Source organism: Cricetulus griseus, chromosome 6 (genome assembly GCF_003668045.3).
Source record: "Cricetulus griseus strain 17A/GY chromosome 6, alternate assembly CriGri-PICRH-1.0, whole genome shotgun sequence".
Taxonomy (NCBI): Eukaryota; Metazoa; Chordata; class Mammalia; order Rodentia; family Cricetidae; genus Cricetulus; species Cricetulus griseus.
Genome location: NC_048599.1, coordinates 83,621,991 through 83,645,578, shown reverse-complemented (window position 1 = coordinate 83,645,578; position 23,588 = coordinate 83,621,991).

The window sequence follows — 23,588 nt, the reverse complement described above, 5'->3', positions numbered from 1 at the left end:
TCTCCAGGGAGGCAGTTGTGGGGAGGTGGAGACAGTCTTATTTCTCCTGCAGCTGGAGGTTGCTCATCTCTGCTAGGGGTGGCCTGGAAGAGTTGTGTGTTCATCTTCCCTGCCCCCCATTGTTGGTATGATTGTCCACAGCCACCAGTCTTCAGCAACTCCTCAAACAGGCTGAGTTCCAGGAGTGAGATTTCTTTAGAATGTTTCTGAGGAGGGGAGGCGTGTTTGGAGTGCTCCTTGGGTTTCCAGAATCTTGCAGATTTCTGCACCTGCTGAGGTCACACCCCCAGCCTGCTCCACAAACAGACCCAGGGAGATTGGTGGTAGGGAAGTTCCCTCCTCCCCTTGCCCTGCCTTCCAAGGCACTCAACCATGTTCCTGCTCCGTTCTCACACTTGCCAGGGAATCTGGAGTCACAGAGGTGGGACAGGAACACAAGGAGTCCCAAGTCACCTGTAAACACTGCCCTCTCTGGCCCCAGCAACCTTGGGCCTATCCATTCCTTGGGGCCCAGGAGGCTTCTTCTGGAAATTAAACAGGTGTTTAATTTCGTTCCCTGCAGAAGTGACACTGCAGGTTCCCTGGAAATGTGCAATTTCTCCTGTTACCTAGGCCATTTTCTTCCTGTCCCCAACTTGCCATTTCTCCTGTGAGCACCACCTGGGCAGTGAGGAGGACAGCTGGGGACCTAGTGTGAGCTCCCAGCTCAGCTCCTGGCTCTCAGCAGCTGGTGGAGGGATTGAAGTGGAAAACTAGAAGAGAGAGAGAGACTCAGTAGCATTGAGCCTAAGCTGGCCCTTCCATTGCTTTTCTCTTTTCAGTGTGTGTGTGTGTGTGTGTGTGTGTGTGTGTGTGTGTGTGTGTGTGTGTGTTTCTGCATATGTGTGGGTTACTTGGAATGCAAATTCCAGCAATCACTTTAACCACTGAACCATCTTCCCTTCTCCCAGCTAGGCAGTTATATGGGAAGGGGACAGAGTAGATTCGAGGTGTAACATGAACTTACCCTCCCTCATCACAAACATTTGAGTGTAGGAAGGAGGCTTGGGTTGCACAGGACTCAGGTACTAGTGCCTCAAGTTGCTGTGGAAGTCAACTCCAACCTTCCCTTACAGGATACAGTGGAACGTGGACAGTGGAATATTATTCAGCCTTGAAAATGAAGAGATCCTGATATGTGGGATGATACCATAGACTTGAGGTCTTGAGGACACTCCCTTAAAAGGAACAACTGCTGTGAGATTCCTCTTCTGTGAGGAATGAGGGCCATCGAGTACATAGAGATGGAGACCTGAAGGGGAAAGATCCAGGGCTATGGGAGGAGAGCAGGGCATTGTTAAATGCCCGAGTTTGTGTTTTGTGAGAGGACAAGAGCTCTAGAGATGACGGCACTGCGGGCTGCAAAGCAAAGCGAGTGCACTTAACCGCTGCAGAACTGGACACTTACAGATGCTTAAAGTGGCAAATTTCGTGGTAAGTGGCTTTATCACAGCGAAAAAGAGCTCAGTGGGGAATTTGCCCAAGGGTAACAGGAAGTGGACCTGAAATGGAAGCCAAAAGGGTTGACTAAGGGATGCACTTGCTTTATCCTGACAGTTTTCCCACTAACCACTGAAGCAAAATGTTGAGAAAGATCATGGTAGGTTAACAAAACTGAGGCACTGTGCAGCAACTGGAAATTCCTCTGGACTGAAAGTGCTGGGACTCAGCCCGGCCATGGCACCTGTTGGATAGAGGTGGAAATGACTCTGGCATCAGAAAAGAAGTTCTCCCAGTCTGCCCTGGGTGCAGTGCAGAGAGAGGTTAAATGCACACAAAAAAAATCAGGAGTCCATCACAAAAGTCCCAAAGCTACAGTGGAGGGGCAGGAGGGAGCAACTTGGGGTGCTCCTAGGCAGCAGGTAATCACAGGGTAGAGGGAGAGATGAATGGAAAACTGTGGTGTGTGTATGGGGGGGGAGCTTTCCTGGGTGTGGTTGTCGCCTTAGCAACTATCTAGAGTGGGATGTGTCACATGTGTCCTGAGGTTTGTACCAGGCTTGTCTAACTGAGTGGGACTGAAGAGAATTAATCAGTTCTCTGGGTCTCAAGCCACTAAAACTCTGCTTATGTTAGCTAGGCTTTCAACTCCAGGATCTGTGAATTTCAACTCCAGCCTATGTCATTTGGGTCCATTCTTCCCTTTCCCATCTTTCTTGCTTTTGAGATAGGGTCTCACAGTCCATTCTGGTCTCCGACTCACTATATAAGTGAGGCTGGTCTTGAATTCCTGGACCACTCCTGCTTCTACCTCCTGAGTGCTGTGTTTACCCAACAGGTGCACACCCAGTTCTGCTTTTTTGACTCTGTTTTGGTCTCTCCTGTTTTCCATCTTTTCTGGCTTAGACTACCAAGTGCCAGAATTGCGGATGCAGGCCACCATGCTCATCTCTGGCCTGGCTCCGGTCTTTTTCTAAAACAGAATGTTCACTAGGACTTCCTCCCCCAGTTTGGGAGTGTTCCCCTCTTTCCTAGGGATCCCAGCCAAAGGCTCAGTTCTTACTGGCTGACCACCCAGCAGCTAGCTAGGCCCTGCACTCAGAAAGTGGTCTAGGCTGGGGCTGGGGACCTGAGAATGCAGTCAAGTAAATACTAAAGGGAGTCCGGGATGGTACTTTTAGATGGAATAATGGATTTCTGGGAAGTGGGAGCACCAGGAGTCCTCCAGGTGGCTGGAGCAAGGGCCACAGTCAGCTCTTCTCTAGAGCACAGCTGCACCCAGCCTGGCTCACTCCCTCCCCAGCCTCCATCCTGCTCCACAAAATGCACTAATTCTCACCTCCTGGTTCCTTTTCACACACATTGCCAACCACCCAGGATGCTGGGTGTATTCTGGTCCCTGCTTAGGTGCCAGAGACACATTCTGGTGGTGCTTCACCTGCCAGCTGACACCCCCATCGCTCCCCTGCTGCACTACAGGAGTTCGTGGGAACTGGTGGCTGGTGTGCCTTTGGTTACTTACTGATTTCTCTTGCTTTCTCCTCCCACCTGGCAAAACCTAGGCCATCTGGGGTAGCATGGCTGCCATGGCTACACACAGTGTCAGTCTACTGGGGGGTGGGAGCAGGAAGAACTTCCTCACACAGGGGAAGGACATTAAGGTTAGCTAAGTGAGCAAGAGGGCATTGTCTATAATGAGCAGCTGGGATCACTCCAAGATCCTGCCGTTAGCCTCCAGGCCTTCCCTGCACCATGCCAATGGGCTCCTGGACTGTCTGCAGGCTGGGTAGCTGTCTGTCTTTCTCAGGGCAATGGGAGTGACTGCAGGGTGCTTCTAGCTTTGCCTCTTCTGGTCTAACTCTCATTCATTCATATAGCTCACACAATGCCTTCCAGGCTGGTGCTGGACTCTGGACATAATGATGAGTCAATGCAGATTCTGGGACTAGAGAATGATGTAAAATGAAGTCTGCATACGTTGGAGGAGAAACCTTGACATCACAAAAAGAACTCCTCTTGGAGGCATGGAAACTAGGGTGGAGATGGGCACTGCCTCTCAGAGATGCTGGCTACACACAGTGTCGGTCTACTGGGGGTGGGGGCAGGAAGAACTTCCTCACACAAGGGCAGACATGCTCCAGCCCAGGATGCCACTGAGGAGACATGGTCCAGCCTCAGGCACAGACAGAATGAAGATAAGGAAGCAAGAATCTGGAGTGGCAGGATGCTGGGAAATCTGGAAGGTGGCTTGAACTCCATCAAAAAGCAATGGTCTCACTGTGAGGGATTCTGGGTGGTGTCGGGTCTGGCCTGAGTTGTCATAGTTGCCTGGATCTGACTGACACTGTGAACCTGTCAGCCAGCCATATTTATATTCCAGATGCAATGGTCACTTTTTGCTTATTTGTTTGTTTTGAGACAGTGTCTCATGTAGCCCAGGCTGACCTCAGCTATGTAGCCAAGGATGACCTTGAACTCCTCCTGATCCCCTTGCCTCCATCTCTCAATAGCTGTGATTATGGTTATGTACCACCACATCCAGTTTATATAGAGCTAGGGATTGAACCCAGAGTTTTGTGTATGCTAGGCAAATGTTCCATCAACTAACCCATCCCTCACCCTCACCCTCACACTCACACTCACCCCCACAAGCTCCACCACTCACTCAAAAAACAAACAAACAACTATGTCCTGGCCTCTGTACTCTTTGGCTGGGAAACTACAGCCTGTTTGAAAGTCATCTTTGACCTGGCATTCTGGTTTAGTATGTTTGCTGTCTGACTGAATTGGCTACCTCGGGGCCCTTTCTTACCTTCTCTGTTTAAAGATAATGCTTCCTGCTCACTGTCCCTGACTGTCACTGGGAGGCAGTTACTGCTTCCCACCAAGCCTCTGGTTGGACTTCCTTGAACCTCAATTTCCCAAGGCTCACCCACGGAACACAAGGAAACATTCTTGTTTAAAGCCCTAAAGGCCTGCAGGCTCCTGGATTTTCTTTGTCTTTGCTACATTTGCTGCTACAGAGCAATTTGGGACGCTCAGCCTGTGACTCAAATGCCCTGGGGATCCCCAGTCTCTCCAGCAGAGGCAGCAGCTCTGTCACCTCTGCTGCTCAAGTCACACACACACACACACACACACACACACACACACACACACACACACACACACACCAGGCTGAGCCCCTGCTGCTAGTCTCCAGGAAGAAGAGTGGGAATGGGGCCGAGGGAGCTCATTTAATGGGAACTTACTGAGAAAGAGGAAGGAGGATATGAATATAATTGGGTGATAATAGTTACTCATCATGAGTCTTTTTTCAGCACCTACTGTGTGCCAGAAAACACTTTCAGCTAGGTAGTTTATAGTCGTGGACACAGTGGCATCTTTTCCCTAGCAACACTGGTATCCTCTGGGGAAGAAGCTACAATAGCTGACCATCACCCATGAAAACCACCAGCTATGTATGGAGGTTCATGTCTCAAACCTACAAAATAAAGAAAAACTTAAAAACCCAGGTTCTCTGTCACAGTGACCATATGTCAAGGACTCGGTGGCAATAGGTGGCTGTTGACTGTGGTCCCAGAGCATGTTCAGACAGCACTGCTGGAGACATGTAGGGAAAGGAGTAAAATGGGAAAAATTAATAAAAGTCTAAAACTTGGACTCCAAAGCCCAAATAGAAAAACTCTTAAGACTCTCTGAGTTCCCAAAAAGGGCAGCCGGACAGATAAGGTTAAACAAAGAACTGTGTACAGAGGCCTGGGAACAGATAACATCCCCAAGCTGTTTCAACATTTCTCTGTCCTAAAGAAGATTAGATAGTTGTCAATTTGTAGTTGTAAAAGTCCCTGCCTAGGAGATAATTAACAAATTATTTCCTCTACATCTTCCTGCTTATTTGTATCCTGCTTAAACATAGTTATTGTTTTAGTCTATGTAACCATAAAAACTTTGTAATCTCAAGACATCCAGTCTTTTGCGCTTTCCTCTTTAAAACCCCCTCAGACGGAAAGCAGGAATCCACTTGTTCCCGAATGAGTGTTGTTCTTGCTGCAGCTTGATTCAATAAAGAAACTTTTGTTCTTGAATTCCGTGAGTTCTCTCCTTGGCCATGGTCTTTGTGGGGTTCCAAGATCTGGGCATAACAGTAGCAACAGGTGGGCACTTTGAGATCAGTGGAAAGGGGAAGGTTTGGGGGTCTAGAGAGAAGAGCAGGGATGCTGCTTGGATAAAAGAGTCAGTGAGGAGGGGGGTCGAGCAGTGAGGACAGTGAGGACATGTGTAAGGAAGTGCTCCCTGGGAGGAATGTGGGGAAAGACTACTCCAGCCAGAGGAACAGCAAGCTAGCATGTGCAAAGGCCCTGGGGTGCTAGCAAGGCTGGTCTGCTGGAAAAGGAAACAAAGTGAGAGGGCTGGGTTGGCTTGGAGAAACAGGATAAAAGTAAGACACAGCACGTGATGGAGGATGAGGACATTTGGTGCCTTAACCAGCATGAAGAAGACTTAGGGTGTGACAGAAAAACACTGGCAAGAGTCGAATTGCAAGGGGAAGGATATGATTTTCAGGTTAGGGGAATCACCTAGATGCTGGGGAGGAGGCTGCTAAGCCAGATGGTTTTCACCAGGGCGAGCGGCAGAGACCAGCCAGGACTGTGCAAACTCTGCCTTGCGATGGGCGGGGGAGCCCAGTTCTGGAGTGATCACAGTACTTCTAAAGTTGGGGAACCCAGAACCCTTGGCCTCCCTACTATACATCCTTCAGGTTGTATGACTGTCATTCCACACTGAGCTTGGATGTCACTCAAAGCCTGAAGTAGCTTCCAGGGGTCAGGTGGCCTTAGCCCCACCTGAAACCCTATTCACCCCACTTCACCCTCCAGCCTCAGCCTCAGGGTGGGTGACTCTGTGGGTTTTGGACTGCATTCACGCTGCAGCAGTCTGCCTTGCTGCACGAGTACCTGGCCACCTCCAGTCACGTCATTTATAACCTGGGAGTGTGTGAGGAGTTTCTACCCTGGAAGAAACTTCTCTGGTGGGGTGGAGCCTGGGATAAATGGCTTTCCAAGGCTCTTCTTAGAAGCTGCTCCAGTTCCCAGGCCTCCAGCCCCATCCCCATCACACACTGCTGGACCGAGGTCAAGTTCAGTTAAGCCCCACTCTTGAGCAACAGAATTCCAGGTTCAATGAGAGACCTTTATCCAAAAACAAGGTGGAGAGTTGTAGAATAGTATTAATGATGTGTTACATTTGTTTATGCTGTGGAACATTTGTTTAATGATGCAAAGGTGTGCTGCATTCTTTTATGTTGCACTTGTTTAACGATGTGAAGCTATATTACTTTGCCTGTCTAAAACACCTAATAAAGAGATGATCTGCCAATAGCAAGACAGGAGAAAGGATAGGTGGGGCTGGCAGGTAAAGAAAATAAATAGAAGGAGAAATCTGGGAGGAGATGGAGGAGTGAGAGAAAGTCGGGGTGGGGGGAGAGGAAGACTCCAGGGGGCCAGCTACCCAGCTACACAGCAAGCCACGGAGAAAGAAGTAAAGAAAGGTATACATAAATAGAGAAAGATAAAAGCCCAGAGATAAAAGATAGACAGGATAATTTAAGCTATGAAAAGCTGGCTATAGCCAAACTAAGGCTAGGTATTCATAAGAAAGAATAAGCCTCTGTCTATTTATTTGGGAGGCGGGTGGCTGGTTCCCCCCAAACAGTCAAAGAGCAAAAGATTTAAAAAAAAAAAAAAACAACTACAGAGAGTGACTGAGGAAGACACTAGACACTGACCTCTAGTACCCACACATGCACATACAATGTGACAGTCCTCCCCAAGGTGGACCTGACCGTCATACAGAGAACACTGGTTAAACAAAATGCCAGATTAAATAAAGTCAAGGCCTCTTCACCCTGGGATTTTACTATCTTTCTTTAGAGTAGTAGTATTAAAGAAAGGGTCTCCAGGAGCCCAGATTGGCCTCAAATTCATCATGTTGCTGAGGATGACCTTAAACTGCTGTTCCTCAATCTTGGGATATAAGCTTGTGCCATCATGGCCAGTAAATGTGGTGCTGAGGATGGAACCCAGGCTTTGCATGTGCTAGGGAAACACTGTACCAGTTGAGCTTGGCCCCCAGCCCTCACTCTGCACTTCCAGGCTTGACACTTCAGAGGGGCATTTCCTGAATTCGATTGCCTGGGAAACCCTAGCTCAGGAGAGGACCATCTTTGAGGGTTTCTGCCCTTAAATTAGGCACTTGCTGTAGGGTTTGGCAAGCCCCACCTGTCCCAGATGGACAGACTGCCTCTGCCAGATGGGGGTTTCCCTAAGTCTGGCCTCACTGCCTGGGGAGACAGTGTTCCCTCTCTTGCCTGCTCTGCGGAGAAGCCATGAGTCAGTGTCTTGGGCTGCCAGCTCCAGGGTAAGAGAAAGGATGTGTGTGGCAAGAGGGCATTGTAGCTTTCCTAGCTTAAAGAGCAACTGCCAGCTCCAGGGCAGAGCCAGCTAAGGTGAAGCATTTGCTGAGGAGCGAAGCCTGGGTTGAGGTGTAGGGGTGGGAAGATGCTGGCTCAGTCAGTAAAGTGTTCGCTGTGCAAGAAAGAGAACCTGAGATTGGATCCCAACATCTACATAAAAAGGAAGTTGCAGTTTGATTCATGTAATCTAATTCCTGGTAGACAGAGGGATCCCTGGGGGTTACTAGTCAGCCAGCCTAGCTAAAAAAAAAAACATGACCTCCAGGTTCAGGGAGAGACCCTGCCTCAAAAACAAGGTGAAGTGCAAGAGAGGAAGGTACCCAATGAGACTTCTGCACTAGCGAGCTGACACACACACACACACACACACACACACACACACACACACACACACACACACACACTCACATCCATGTGCACATACAAACACATAATCACATCCCTACAATTCTCCTGTAGAGCAGGTAGAGGCTGCTCCTCTGGGCTTTAGAGTGTTCCCACTGCCATCACTGTCTGGGCCTGAGATGGGATAAAAAGAGAAATTGTGGGAACACAGAAGGAAAAGGGGCCACCCATCCCAATTGTCTGATTGAAGCCTTTTCCAGATGAAAGTCAAGAATTTTAACACTGTCAAGGTTTGGAAGATGCCAACAAAGAGGTAAGATTTCTTTTTTTATAGCACTGTTTCCAACAGGAACACACTGAGCCCTGCTTAAGGTCTGAGGGTGCACAACCTTTACCCCTTCCCAGTTGGAAACCTCCAACTTTCCAAAATTCTCATCAGAAATCTCCCTTACAGTGGAAGGGCATGCCTAACCCGCCTTGTACAACCTGCAGTTCCTGGTTTCATTTCTTTTTCTATTTTAGTTCTATTTGTTAACTTCCCAGTTTAACTTTCATTCCTTTCTGACATATAGCCATATGAATTTGAGGTCACGTTCCTGAAAATGTACTAAAATTACTTATGCTTGCCTGTAACTTTTTAAAATGCTGGTGAGAGAACACCACAAACATTCCACTATTTAAGCACACCTTTTCTTTTCTTTCTTTTTTTTTTTTTTAAAGAGGCAGAGTGGCACAGATAGGAACAAAGCAAAAAAACAATTAGACAAAAACCAAGTAAGAGTAAAAATGCTAATTTCATCAATCTTTGTCCCCATCTTCCCCATATAGCCCTGGATGGCCCAAAGGAATTGCAGGCCTGCATTATCATATCCACCTTCCTCTCTTTCAAATATTTAAATGAACTTGGTGTGTCTAAGTTTAAACTCTTCCAGTTAAATGGAAGGCTGGTATGGATGGAGCTATTGTTACAAGGACAGAGAGGTATAAGGTAAGCAAATGGTACTACTGGGTGCTGGCCATCCATACACACACTCTAGTTAGATCAGACTACCCACTTGGCTGGGATCAGAGACTGCCCCGGGCCTTTTAGATCATTCTTTCTTAATTGGGTTCTATTTTATTCCATATTTTTTGTTCCACTATTTTGTAATTGGGGCAAGGTGAGAATTTCAATTACTCTAAGAATACTTAGTCATACCTCAAACTGTCTTACTCAGATATTTTTATCCTTCGGAATATATACCTAAATTCCATCTACAGTTATTTTAAAGATACACAGTAAGTCAGCTGAAAAGACAGGTGGGGCATAGGGCTAAGGACTACCACCACTCTGGGGCATGGCTCTGGTGAGTGAGTTGCTCAATGGTGGTGAGCAGGACCATCTAGTGAGTCTTCTCCAGGAAGTCTTGCGGCACCTGAGGCATTGCTGGTACACCAGTGCCAAATCCAAGTCATTGTCATAACAGGGATCTTCAAAAATAAGTTGTTTCTGTGGATCATTGATGGAGGATGTCTTTCTGTATGCTGTGAATATAAGTTTCTCTTATTGGTTGATGAATGAAGCTGTTTTGTCCAATGGACAGCCCAGACTTAGCCAGTCAGGAAATCCAAACAGGGATAGAGAAAAGTAGTAGGTGGAGTCAGGGAGAAGCCATGTATCTCCCATGGAAGCAAGAGACCCATGCATTACAGGTAAGCCAAGACCATGTGGAGATGCACAGATTAATAGAAATGGGTTAATAATTAAGAGAGAGTTAGCCAATAGGAAGCCTGAGCCTTCAGCCAGACAGTGTATAATTAACATAACCCTCTATATGTTTATTTGTGTCTAAACCTCTCCAGGACCGGGTGGGACAGAAATTTCTGTCAACATGTGGTACCCTAATGTTTGGCAAGAATTTCCATGTGAAACCTGACAAAAGCTTAAAAAGGGCTACACACAAAAACAAACAAACAAACAAAAAACAAATTCAAATATGACTTATTGGTAGCAATAATTTCTTGGGTGGGCTCTGTTTGTAGAGGCAAGCAGAAGTGCATCTCCCTTAAGAGAGGCTTCCTGATTCAACATTAGTGGCAAAAACCTCTTTTAAGAGGCCCTGCTACCAAACAATTAACTGGTGTTTATGTGCAGCCAGTGGCATGCTTCTTGGTGGCCATATGGACCTAGAAACTCCGCAGAGTTGTGGAAATAAACATGGCTCTCACCAGTACCTCCAACATGAAGCTAGACTCTCAGGTAGCCAAGGAATGGGGTGGAGCCGGTCACCATTTTAATCCTAGCCAAGCTGTTTAGCAGCTTAAAGACTCAGATGGTCAGAAAAAGATAGAGATATACAGTAAAGACTGATTCGGGTGAAGAAAAACCTCTAAATGGTTTACAGTGTGTTTAAAAATATACAGAGGCTTGGGAGAGAAAAGAAAAAGGATAGAGAAAGTCCTTAAAAAAGAAATAGAGTAGCTGGATGTGGTGGCACATGCCTTTAATCCTAGCATTCCAGAGGCAGGGGCAGAGGCAGAGGCAGGTGGATCTCGGTGATTTCAAGGCCAGCCTGATCTATAGAGTGAGTTCCAGGACAGCCAAAGATACACTGAGAAACCTTGTCTCAAAAAAAACCCTGAAAACTAAAAAACAAAAATAAGAGAATAGAGTAATAAAAGCCACGTAAAGAGGGAAAGTACATAGAGGGTCTGGATTCTGTATGCTACTGTGTTGTCTTTAAATTGTTTGACTGCTGAGGAAGTAGCAACAGATGCTAAAAGACATTTGATTATAAATGCTGCTGGATTAACTCAACCTATATATTTTGAAAATGCCTTAACTTCCAAGATTTAAGTCAAAAGATATGTTACTTTGGAGGTTTTGCTTTTGTTTCCACAGGAAGTGAGAGGTGGTGGATTCATTCTGCACTAAGAAAAATAAGGTTTGATCAAGGAAGACTCTCTAAAAAATCCCCAAATGCAATGAATGGCCCAGATGATCCTACATTTCAGAGCACCTCTGTTGCAGGTTCTTTTGAGTTCTGCATCCAGAACAGCTTCAAGGCTGCTGGTTGAGAAGATCCAGCTTCACAGACTACTCTAGCCAGAACTTGACCATAATCCTAAATTTTCTTTGGGTCCTCATAAGATTACCAGTGCCCCCAGTCCACAGGAAGTAGTCTAGAAAACTGTGCCCACATTCTCAAAAGTAAATTATGGATGTTTGTCTTTGTTTACTGTGTTGGACAAGAGTTGTTATAGATAATGGTCAAGAAAAAAGCTAAACAAAGAAGATTTGATTCAGGATTATTGTTTTGCAAAGAAAAAAGGGGGAAATTCTATGGGATAATGCTCTTGTTCACTGTAAAGATTTGTCACTCATATTGGTTCAATAAAATGCTGATTGGCCAGTAGCCAAGCAGGAGTATAGGCAGGGCTACCAGACTAGGAGAATATTATTTTAAGGTGTGTGACTTTTGTTTATGCTGCATTTATTTAGCTCTGTGAAGCTGTGATTTTTTTGCCTGTCTAAAACACCTGATGGCCTAATAAAGAGCTGAATGGCCAATAGCAAGGCAGGAGAAAGACTAGGGCTGGCAGGCAGAGAGAATAAATAGAAGGAGAAATGAGGAAGAGAGAAGCAATGAGAGAACAAGGGGAGGAGGATGATGGGGGGGGCAGTCACCCAGCCTGCCAGGGAGTAACAGTGAAAGTAAGATTACAGAAGTAAGAAAAGGAAAAAAGCCCAGAAGCAAGAGGTAGTTGGGTATAATTTAAGAAAAGCTGGCAAGAAACAAGCCAAGCTAAAGCCAGGCATTCCAACTAAGAATAAGCCTCCATGTGTGAGTTATTTGAGATCTGGGTGGTGGGCCCCCCAAAATCCAGAAAAGTAAAACATTACACAACACCCATTATGTTCTGACTGGTCACAAAGCTGAGCTTATGAAGAACACGGAGCAAAGAAAGATAGGGAAGAGAAAAGGCGGGGCTGGAGAGATCATTCCGCCGTTTAGGAGTGATTGTTGCTTACAGAGGACTCTGGTTCTGTTTCCGGCACCCACAAGACAGCTCACAACCACCTGCAACTCCACTTCCAGGAAACCAACACTTTCTTCTGGCCTCCTCAGGGACTGCATGGCAACAGTGCATAGCCACACACACAGGCAAAGCACCCATACACATAAAATACAAATAAATTTGAAAGAGAGAGACAGAATGAAGACAGGGTTCATACCCCTCACTGCTGTGGAACAGGTTGGGAAAGGTTTTGTCCTCTTTTCTTGGACCTCAACATCCTTTATCCTGTCTGTTTGGGGGCTGAGCTGGCGATCTCACCTTAAAGAGGTGCTGGTGGTGGTATGTTTCTGATGTGCTCTTTCTCAGCATCTCTTAGCCCAGTAACCCTCTCATTCAGGGAACTGTTCCCGTCTACATCCAAATCACCCCTAAGCTGTACCTGCCCTGCTGGACCCAGCCTGCTGCCTTCTCACTTACATTCTGGGTCCAAGTGGGCTCAGCAATTCCTTTCTGCTGGGAACCACAGTCTGTCTAAGGCTCACGGGAACTAGCTTCCACTAGTTTTCAGTCTAGCTATGCTGAGCCTCTGCTGACACTGGCTGGATTAAGAGGCTGTATATGGAGAGAAGAGCCCAACATCATGTCTACCCAGCTCCTGCAGACCCTCCTGCTATATACCCTTGGAGGCTCTACTAGCCACCTATGGAATTCACAAATAAGTCCTGGGTGTTTTAAGTTACCAAGAGTTGGGCTGCTTTGGTATGCACATTTCTGCATCACCTCCTAGCCTCCTACAATGGATAATCCCACCCACCCTCAGGCTCAGCTAGTGACTGGGGGAGATAGAAACCCTGGAGAGTCTGCACATACAGGAGCAAGAGGACTTGGAGCCCAAGGCCGGTCCTCTGAACTAGCACTGCAGACTAACACCGCGGGGACAGCAACAAACACCCACTCGGGGTTTTCCACTGGAGGAGCACATTTGTAAATGGGACAATTTCACAGCACTTTGCTGATGTCCAACCCACTGGCACTGCTGAGGCCAGAGCTAGAAAACAGTCATTTCCCTCTCCAAATTGCCACCGCTGAACTTCCTGCCGTGCTGGGCTCCGGTGATGGAAATTAATTCAGTAGATGAAAATCTGGCAGAAAAGAAGGAAAATGGACGTGCTGGGCAGGGGATGGCTCTGAGCAGGAGTTCAGAGACACAGCATCAATGGATCCTGTGCTCAATGGAGGCACACAGGGCACTGGGCTTCACAGGCATCCAGTCCAATCTAAACCCCTCTCTTTCTCTATGTCTGTCTCTCTTCCTGTTTGTCTTTCTGTGTGTGTTTCCCTGTTTCTGTTTCTCTCTGTGTGTCTGTCTATTTTTTCTCTCTCCCCCTCACCCTTCTTTCTCTCTCTCCCCTCTCTCCCCTCTCTCTCCCTCCTCCTCCCTGCCTCCAGTACCTGTCATTCAGACAGCTCAGAGACCTGCATGGCACCTGCTTCCCCACAAGTTCCTCCATGGATTAGAGGCTGTGGTCCAAGGAGGGTCCCACACTAGGAACCACGGATCTGAAATTTAAACTCTTAAAAAACTGGTGTTTTCTTTTTTTTCATCTCACGGTATGCAATAGGGTGATTATGTAGTTCCCCAAAATGTCAGTAGTTGCTTGGAGCTGCAAATTCTCTCCTCAGATGGCTTTACCTTATTGTGTCGTTATCCTCTTCCCTCTCCTCCTCCTCATTAGTTTTTAACATTTATTTTTATGTACGAGTGCTTGGCATGTATGCCTGAATTACAGAAGAGGGCATCAGATCCCATTATAGATGGTTGTGAACCATCATGTGGTTGCTGGGAATTGAACTCAGGACCACTGGAAGAGCAGCCAGTGCTCTTAACCACTGAGTCATCTCTCCAGCCCTAACATAGTTATTATTGAGGTCTCATGGTCACAGGATGGCTGCTACAGCTTCAGACTTCATGTATATTCTGAGATGGCAAAGGTCTCTTGGAGCCTTATCTCCAAACCCCATATAATTTCATATCTGCCAGTTTTGACTGGTGAAATGAGTCTCCAGCCTGCTGAGATCAAAGAGATGGAAAACTAGATTACCACTAAATGGGGGACTTAATAGAGCCACATTGCCAGCAGGTACATGAATTGGGATGGGGGAAATTTGCAGTCATTAAACATTCTACCAGGGACTGGGGATATAGCTCAGTTGGTACCATCTACCCTAGGCTTGATCTCTTGTATTACACAGTCAGGAAGGATATGGTGGTGCATGCCTGTAATCCAAGCACTCAGAGGTAGAGGCAGGAGGATCAGAGGTTTAAGGTCATGAATGTGAAAAAAAATGTGATTGCAACAGCCAGAGGCCATTCCCTGAGCCAACAGGGGACTTGCTCCCTGTCTGGTCTATGTGACATTGGCTACTAGAGTTCATAGAGGCTTGTGCTTGTCATGGCCAAAAAAAAAAAAAAAAAAAAAAAAAAAAAAGCCCAGTGCAAACTGGAACAGCCAGAGCCAGGTCAAGACCTCCTGGCAGAGGGCGGCTGTGGTTGTAGGATAGTGTCCTCTTGGCCTCATGTAATTCCTGATGCAGCCAGGCTGGCGTGCATGCAGTCCTATAGCTGCAGCTGCTTACCTCAACTCCTTTCCTCAGGCAGCTGGGACACAGGGCAGTGTCTCATAGTTGTCAATTAGGGAGTCAAACTGCCATAGCACCCCTACAGCTTAGCTTATTTAAAAGTAAAAAAGTTAAAATGGGTGCTACAATAAAGGTGTACAGTTAACAACACTGCCACAGTACTTAAAAGCTGTTCTCTGCAAAATACCCATGGGGAGAGTTGGGGCACTTTGGGTATTTATTAGGGACCTCACCAAAAAGTCTGAGGGACTCAGTCCAACGTCTTGTATTCTCTGCCTTCTCACTGTGTGGGAACACAGCCATAGGTGCCATTGTGGACACTGAGTTGGTTGCTCCATAATTTTGCACTTTCAACTTCCAGAACTGGGAGGAAAAACAAAACAAAAACCAAAAACAACAATAAAACCCTCCTGCTGCTTATAAATTAAACCAGTGTAAAGCATTTTGTTATAGCTATTTAAACAGGCAAAGAAATTCAGCCTAATGTTTTAATTATTGCTGTGTTTAACTTTGGTTTTCTTTTTGAAAGAGGGCCTCATGTATCCCAGGCTGGCCTCAGACCCACCAAGTACTGAAGGATGACTCTGAACTCTTCATCTTCCCATCTCCACCTCCTGCATTCCTGGATTTGCTATGTGCAACCATGTCATTTTTGCAATGCTGGGATCAAGCCCAGGCCTTCAAGAATGCTATGGAAGCCCTCTATCGGCTGAGGGCATCCCCAGCCTTTGTCAGCTTAATGTTTTGGTAGCACATGAGAAAGAGAAATGTTTAAGAACTGAAGCAATGACTGTCTCCGGGCTTTTCAGGAGCCTGCCAGTGGTTTTCTCCTGTGTTGGCTGCCAGAGGCAGTTGTTTAGTGTGTTTCTTCTGTAATCAAGCACACTCACTGTCTGGGGATGTTAGGTACTCCTCAAATGGTCCTCAAAGCAGCACAGGCTATAGGTAAATATCAGGATTGCTCTTGGGCAGCTGTAAAGCTCTTCCTCCAGAGCACTGTCCTCCCGTGCTCTGAGTCTTTGGCACAAGGTTCACAAGTCCTCTCTCCTTCCCCAGCACTTGTCAAAATATTTTTTTCCAAACAGTATCTCACTACTGTGACGGAGCTCTGGTGCCAGCTGTTAGGTTAATAAGAGTGCCTCCACTCCACACCCATCTTGTTTTGTTTTGCCTGTGGACCCAGAGTCCAGAATTTTTACTCCTTTGATCTCTGAATAGAAAACAAAACCACAGGGACTATAGCTCTGGGCCCAAGGAGAGAAGCATGCAGGGTAGAGTTCAACACACACACACACACACACACACACACACACACACACACCTGCATCATGGGAAGGTAGATCAGAGAGCATCAGGTGGGGACAAAGAGGCTAAGGTTGGATGTCACATGTCACATGGAGATTCCAAAGTCACAGCATGAGCCTTTGAAAGAGTGGAATTTTCTAAGCTGTTCTTGGGCATGATGGTAAGGGACACAGGAGTCTTGCTTAGTCAAACAGGTTTAAGAGGGAGCTGGGAGCCAGTTGGTGGTGGTTCACACCTTTAATTCACAGCACTCTGGAGGCAGAGGCAAGAGGATCTCTGTGAGTTCAAGGCCAGCCTGATCTACAAAGAGTTCCAAGACAGTCAGAGCGAGCTGTTATGCAGAGAAACTCTGAATTGAAAAGCCTGAGAGAGAGGGAAGAGGGAGGGAGAGCTGGGACATGCTTACTATGTTTGCCAGCCATCCAAATGTGCCCATGGGACAGCTTCAAAATGACTTGTTTTGACTCAGGCTTTAGAGATATCAGTTCTACTCCTATGCTCTGTTGGTTCCTGACCCACAGTGAGGCAGGATGTCCTGATAGCTGCAGCATGGGACATAGAGCTGTTCAATCCCCAGGAGACAGAGAGCAGAGAAAAAACAGCAGAGGACAGACTTGGATGTGCCCTTCCCTTGTCTCCACCAGAGCTGCTTCCTGCAGCCAGGTTCTGCTACCCACTGCTCATATACTGAGGATTCACTGAAGGAAGTAGCATCCTCTCATACCACAGACACACCCTGGGCTTTAGATAGTCAGTGGTGTGGCATTGTGTCTGGGAGTTCAGCATCAGCAATAGAGAAAGTGATGGATGATGAAAAACTCAAGTTAGTGGCAGGTCACCATGGCAACGGATACTAGGAGGAAGACTACCCAAAGGCTGTGAGACTACCAGAGAGGCCATGCCTGGGGATCAGAAAGGTTCTCCAAAGAGCTGTCATTTCACCTGAGAATGGAGTGCTGCCCCCAGGCTGGGTGCTCTCAGAGGTCAAAGGCAGCAAGCAAAGTCCTGCAGTGGGAGGAGTGGGAGGTGTCCAGAGTACAACAAACACAGGCAAGAGGGAAGAGACACTGGGGGAGCCACTATGTGCTCTCAGCAAGGCAAGGCTGGCGTGTCACAGGTGCAGCTGTGTGACTAAGTTTAGGATTATCAATCAAAATGTACAATTATCAGGAATGTCTTTATGTGAAGTGAGAACTCTCTCCCAGTGCCTGGGATGTAAACAAGATGGCTGGAACTCAAGCAGCTATTTTTGAACCATGAGTTGGGAACCTTAGTAGTAGAAAACGAGGTAGACATATCCTGGGACTTTGATCATCATGGATTTTTTTTTTATATCTTTCTTAGACTTGTTCCTAAATTTCTGTAAGAAAGGTCAAATAAATTTTCACTCATAAAAGGCATATAATCTGAGCACACCTAAGTTGGAATACTGATTTGGCGGATGTTGCTGGAGTCACACAGCCTTTTATTGTCAGAGCCAAGGAACTGGAGGACTTTCCTGGAGAACTCACTACAGAATGGTGGACCGCCTCACATTCTAGAGCCTTCCAAGGCTATGTACTGGTCTTCAGAGGCTCCATGGGAGCAAACATTATTGTCCAACCGAAGTCAATCCAAGGGTCTAAAGCAAACAAAATAAGAGGTACCCAAGCCTTGAGTACCGAGATACCAGGGCACCTGGATTCACCAACTGAGTAGGGCTGTTGACTGGCTGGCTAGCTGTTTGGATCTTTTTAGCCCAGCATTGGGATTACAGGCATGTGACACTATGTCTGGTCTTCTTACATGGGTTCTGGGGCTGGAACTCAGGTCCTCATGCTTGCTAGACATGCCCTTTATGGTTGAGCGTGCCCTACAGCCTGGGAGCATACTTCTCCCTTAAAGCTCTGGTGGATATTTTGTAGCTCAGGGTGGAGCATTTGCCTTGTCTTGTGAGGTTCTGAGTTCTGTCCCAAACACCAACAGCTCTTTCTCAGCAAACTTTCTGCGGTTGTCTGAATAGACAGCCGTGAACTCAACTTAGCCTGGCTACACTGCTTCCCAGACTTGAACAGGCCTCAGAATTCACTGCAGCCCTTGTCTAAGGACGTCACTGGGTATGGGCAGGGTCAAGAAGGGTTTCCCTTGTTGAGTAGGTTCCTAATCTGAGGAGTTCTTGCTTGAGCTGATGCTGGGGACTCTGGGAGGACCTCCTAGCTGAGTTCTTTGAGACTTTGACATAAGAAGATGCTGGAAGAGTGATGACCAGGCTTCCTGTAGGGTGACCCAGAACTTGGTAAACAGGGACGCCAGGTTTCCCCAGAGCACCAATGTTCCAGCTGAGTGGGAAGGAGCCTGGGAATTCACCAGGTTGGCCACTCTAAGAGCATACCTAGCAGAGGAACAGAAGGCTGTCATAAAAGTGAGCAGCAGGAAAAAGTGGTGTATGGATCTATCTTCCTGTACCCCAAAACAACTTGAGAGAGTGTGGTGGAGCTTATCCAGAGCTCACTTTACATATTTGGAGATTCTGGGAGAGCAGATGTCATGAGCTAAGGACCTGCTTCGGTGGTCCCAGCAACGCTGAGATAGGCGATGGGCCTCAAATTTAAAAGGCCTTCTTCCCCTCGGTGTCAGTTAGTATTGTGTGACAATACACACACAGGGGGAGCATGGAAAACTCATCCAGAGCCTGTAAACCTAGCCTGCCTCACTCTGCCCACCGGATGGCTGGGAGGCTAGGGCCTGCATTGCCCATGCAGTAAGGGAGCTTGGTTGGTCACCCCACTTCCTCCCAAGAATCCAGCTTCTCTCTTGGAGGCGTCATCATGCCTAATTCCTCCCTCTTTATCTCCTCCGCAGCCCTTTGCTGGTCTGTTTCTTGCTCAGTGAAGATCTGACCCCAGAGAGTATCTCAATTACAAACTAATAGCAATGATGCTGACGCACAACCGTCTCCAGGCATCCAAGTGGGGGCTGAACACAGATTCTCTCTTGGTAAGTGTAGGCCAGAGGCATCCAAATGTTGCCACCTGTGTCCATGCTGTACGTCAGCTGGCATATACATATACACACACTCCTTGGGCAAGGTTCCTTGGGGCTCTGAAGGATTGACGTCACTGCTGTGCCAGGATCCCACTCAGTCATTACCTTTGAGAAGGATCCCTTATGGGGTCTTCGTGTCCTTCCTCTTTTTTATCGACCACGCCAGGGATGGCTGACTGTACCCATTTCAAAGCATTAGTGGCTTCGGGAAATTGCTACTGCTGTTCTGAGCCTTCTACAACTTCACGGAAATCTTACAGATGCCCTCCCCATCTTTGCAAATAATTCTCCCCAATTTTATATTTCAGAAAAGCCAACTTTGAGCTGCCGAGGGACCAAAACCCAGGGTGTGATGTGGGTCTGAGATCGTACACTCTGCAGCCCGTGCTTGCTTCTAGCTGGGCCTGTTGCAGACCTGGAGCTCAACTACTCTGGAAGCTGAAGCAAGAGCATCATTCAGTCAAGGCTTGCCTGAGCCCCACAGAGTTCAAGGGTAGCCTGGGAACTTAGTAAAACCCTGTCAAAAGAAAAAGAAAAGAAAACTCTGAGGCTGGCAAACTTATCAGTGGATAAACACTTGCTGTGCAAGCGTCAGGACTTGAGTCTAATCTCTAGAACCTGGGATTTTTTTTTTTTTTTTAAGCCAGAGGTGGTGGTGGTCAGAGGACCTTCTCAGGAGTTGCCTCTGTCATCCATCTTGTTTCTTTGTTGCTTGCTAGCTTGCCCAAGAGCACTGAGAAGCCACCTTGCACGTCCCTCACTGAGAAAGGCTGAGGTTAGAGACATTCTACACTGCCCAGCCTTACATGGGTTCTGGGCATCTAAAGCCCGGTTCTTATGTTTTTGCAGCAAGTATTTGAGAGCAGTCTGGCCTGAGTTTGAATTCCCTCAGGGTAACCTTGTGACACGGAGCCCTGGGAACTCACCTTGAAAGTAATGACATAGCAGGGTTGTGAGGAGTACACAGAACAAGCATTTGGTGTTGGCTCTGGGAGCCAGGCTCCTCAGCCGCTTAGGTTAAAGTCCCAGGTGCAGCTGTGTGGCTTTGGGTAAGCTACTTGCCCTCTCTGAGCCTCACTTTTCTTGGTCTGTAATTTGGTGCACAGAGCTGTTGGAGGGAGATGGGGGTGAGGGATGGTGGCTGTTACTAGGGAACAGGTTCAGCTGTAGGCAGTGTTTGGTAAGTCTTGTGATGGCAGTGTGTTCTGAGATACTGAAGGAGGGCATCCATCTCAGTCTAGGCCCAGGACAAGGGCTTCACCATCAGAAGCACTGAGGAGCAGGGACTGCAGAGTTCAGTCTCTGTACTTGTGAAGACTCCAGGCCAAGAGTTCTCAGTCCTGATCACACACTGGCACCACGTGAGGGTCTTATTCAGTGCCCACATCCAGATCCTTCATTGGTCTACAGGAGACCTGGCATTCAATGAGATTTTTTTTTTTTTAATGCGGCAGAAAACAAAACAAGTAGTGCTGCCGGGGAGTCTCTGAATTAGATTAGTCAGAGATGTATTCTAACTAAACAGGCTCCGACTTCCTGAAGAGGTGATATTTGAGCTGAGGTTCAGGTGTTAGGAAGGAATTGATGGCAGGGGGGTCTAAACAGAGAATAGAGCTGGTACCAAGGTCCTGGGGCAGGCCTGAGCTTGGTGTGTGGGGAAAGCAGCAGGTAGCCTGGGGTGGGAGAAATGTGGTTGTGTGTAACTAGCCAAGGGCCCCAGCCCCAGGAGGGGCAAGAGTGGGAAACTGCATCTTCCTCTGGCCAGAAGGATTAAATTAGTCCTTGGCACAGGGAGAGAGCAGCCCTCCTTTATGCCCACAGTTAACATAAGCCCTTCAAATGTCTTTGAGCCCAAGAACTGGAAACTCCACAAGGATGGCTCCTGAGGCAGTGCCCAGTCTCACGGGCGGGTCACTGGCTGAGGAAAGTTCCTGGGGAGAGTGAGGTAGGAAATCATGACAGTGACCAGCATAAGTGGAGATAGCCCAATTGTGCCTTTGGGGCCCATCACAAAGACCATGAGGCGGGTGGCCGGCTGGCAGGGGGAGACAGCAGGCTGCCGGGAAAATGGTACCTCCTGCCAGGGCTTAATTACCGCTCTGCTGTGGTGTGTGCCCGGTGGGCGCAGGTGTTTCTATTTTCTGGCACAATTATCTAGGAGGCTAGAGCAGAATTGTCAGGGATGCAGGCATGCGTCTGTGTCTTTGTGCACAGTGGCTCGGCCTCAGGGGGACAGCATATCCGCCCTGCTGGCTGGCTGGTACGTGCACCTCTGTGTGTGTGTGTGTGTGTGTGTGTGTGTGTGTGTGTGTGTGTGTGTGTGTGTGTGTCTGTGTGTGTGTGTGTGTGTGTGTGTGTGTGTGTGTGTGTCTGTGTGTGTGATCTGAGTTCTTTGTAAGCATACAGGCCTATATGTGTGATGTTCCGGGTTTGTGTTTATACATATGTGTATCTGTGTACTCACATGTGAAAGCTATAGGCTTTCCAAGCAGGTCCCATCTTCCAGGAGTTGATCATTGGTTGGTAGTAAGCTGTGGGTCTTGGTTCTAAGTCACACAGCCTTTGCCCACTGGGAAGACGTTCCAACCTGCTGGCTTGGTCTCACTAGGAATGCATTTTGGAACAGCTTCTTTGTCCATGGCAGTCAGCCAGATGACTCTTCCTACTGCAGGGCCTAAGGTGGCCAGCTGCATCCTGTGGCTTGAGTTGACGTGGGTCAGTACACAGTGAGGCCTGGCCCCAGGCCATCTGGCCTGCTGGGATCCCTGTGTGGAGAGAACACTAAGGAAGAGCTATGGGCCACTGTCTGGACGTCTTCCCAAACAGCTGGGGCCCTGGCTGAGAGGAAGAGGAAGAGAGCCACATGGGGCTTAGGGGATCTCCTAGTCTTTAGTGGGACTAGGAGGTATGAGAATGCAGAACTGCTCAAATGATGAACTGTAGTGGTAAGGGTATTGCCAGTTACTCTGAGGCCCTCGAACCCTGGCCATTGTTCGTAGTCAGATCTTGAACCTTGGCTTGCGTCTGTGACACTTGCAGTAATAACCCTGCAGCCATCCATCACACTGCCAGTCCGGCTCCTCCCACCCTTCTCTTTCCACAGCAGCATTGTCTTCCTCTGAGTTTCAGAGCTCCACCCCAGGGCCTTTGCAGTCTTGCTTTTTAGACTTCTGCTCTTCTTAAGGGTGGTTCCTTCTAGCCATCCACTGGCTTAGATGTCTTCTTTACTGGTAGCCCTCCATGATGGCTATTCTTGGTTGTCAACTTGACTGCATCTGGAATTAACTAAGACCCCCCCCCAAACAAAGAGGCATACCTGTGATGGAGTTTTGCTTAAAGAGGGAAGATCCACTCTAATCCAGATCTTTGAGGTGGGAAGAGCCACCTCCAATGTGGACCACACAGGAAGCTTATGTGAGGACCTGGAAGAAGGATGTTCACTCTGCCTGCTTGCTCTTGTCTAGCTAGCAAATCCATTCTTTCACTGGTGTTAAAGCCTACTTCTTTGGGATTCTGGCAGATGATGAACACTAACTGAGACATCCAGCATCATGGAATTAACAACTACTGGATTCTTGGACCTTCCATTTATAGTAAGCCATTGTTGGATTAGCTGGACCACAGCCTTTAAGTCATTCTAATAAATCCCATGTATGTATGTATGTATGTATGTATGTATTCTAGAATCTAGAGAACCCTAACTATTATACCCTTCTACCCCACATCTCTGTCACATCATGTTCTGTGGCACCTACAGTCATCTCTGTCCTTATCTTGTTCTCCCGCATTGTCCTGTATTCTCTGAAATACAAGTCTTGTGCAGGTAATCCCTGTATGTCTTGTTCAGTCCCCTTATTATATGACTGGGGGCCATAAGGAGTGTTTGCTCAACAGATCACAATGGCTTAATACAGCCACTGAGCAAGAAGCAATACATCAGGAATGGAATTTTACTTCAAACTCACGATGAGAGCACCAAATGCTCTCTTACTGATGAAGGAAGACAGTGTTCAGAGATGTTGAGAGAACTATGTAAGATATAAGATGACACAGAATGACACAGCATGAGAGTCTAGATTGTCTCAGGCATGTCTAGCATAGCTTCATAGTCTTAGTATTTCCTAGGGGTCAGGAAGCACTTAGAATAAGAAAAGTCTGACTCAATTGCTAGCAAACAGGTAACAGTTACCTGTCATCCACCACTCAGTATTAAGGTTTACTGGCTTTAAACAGCCACATGGAGGGATGCTCTCTCAGCCTGGACACATGGGGAAGGGCCTAAGCCCTGCCCAGGATGATATGACAGACATTGGGGATCCCC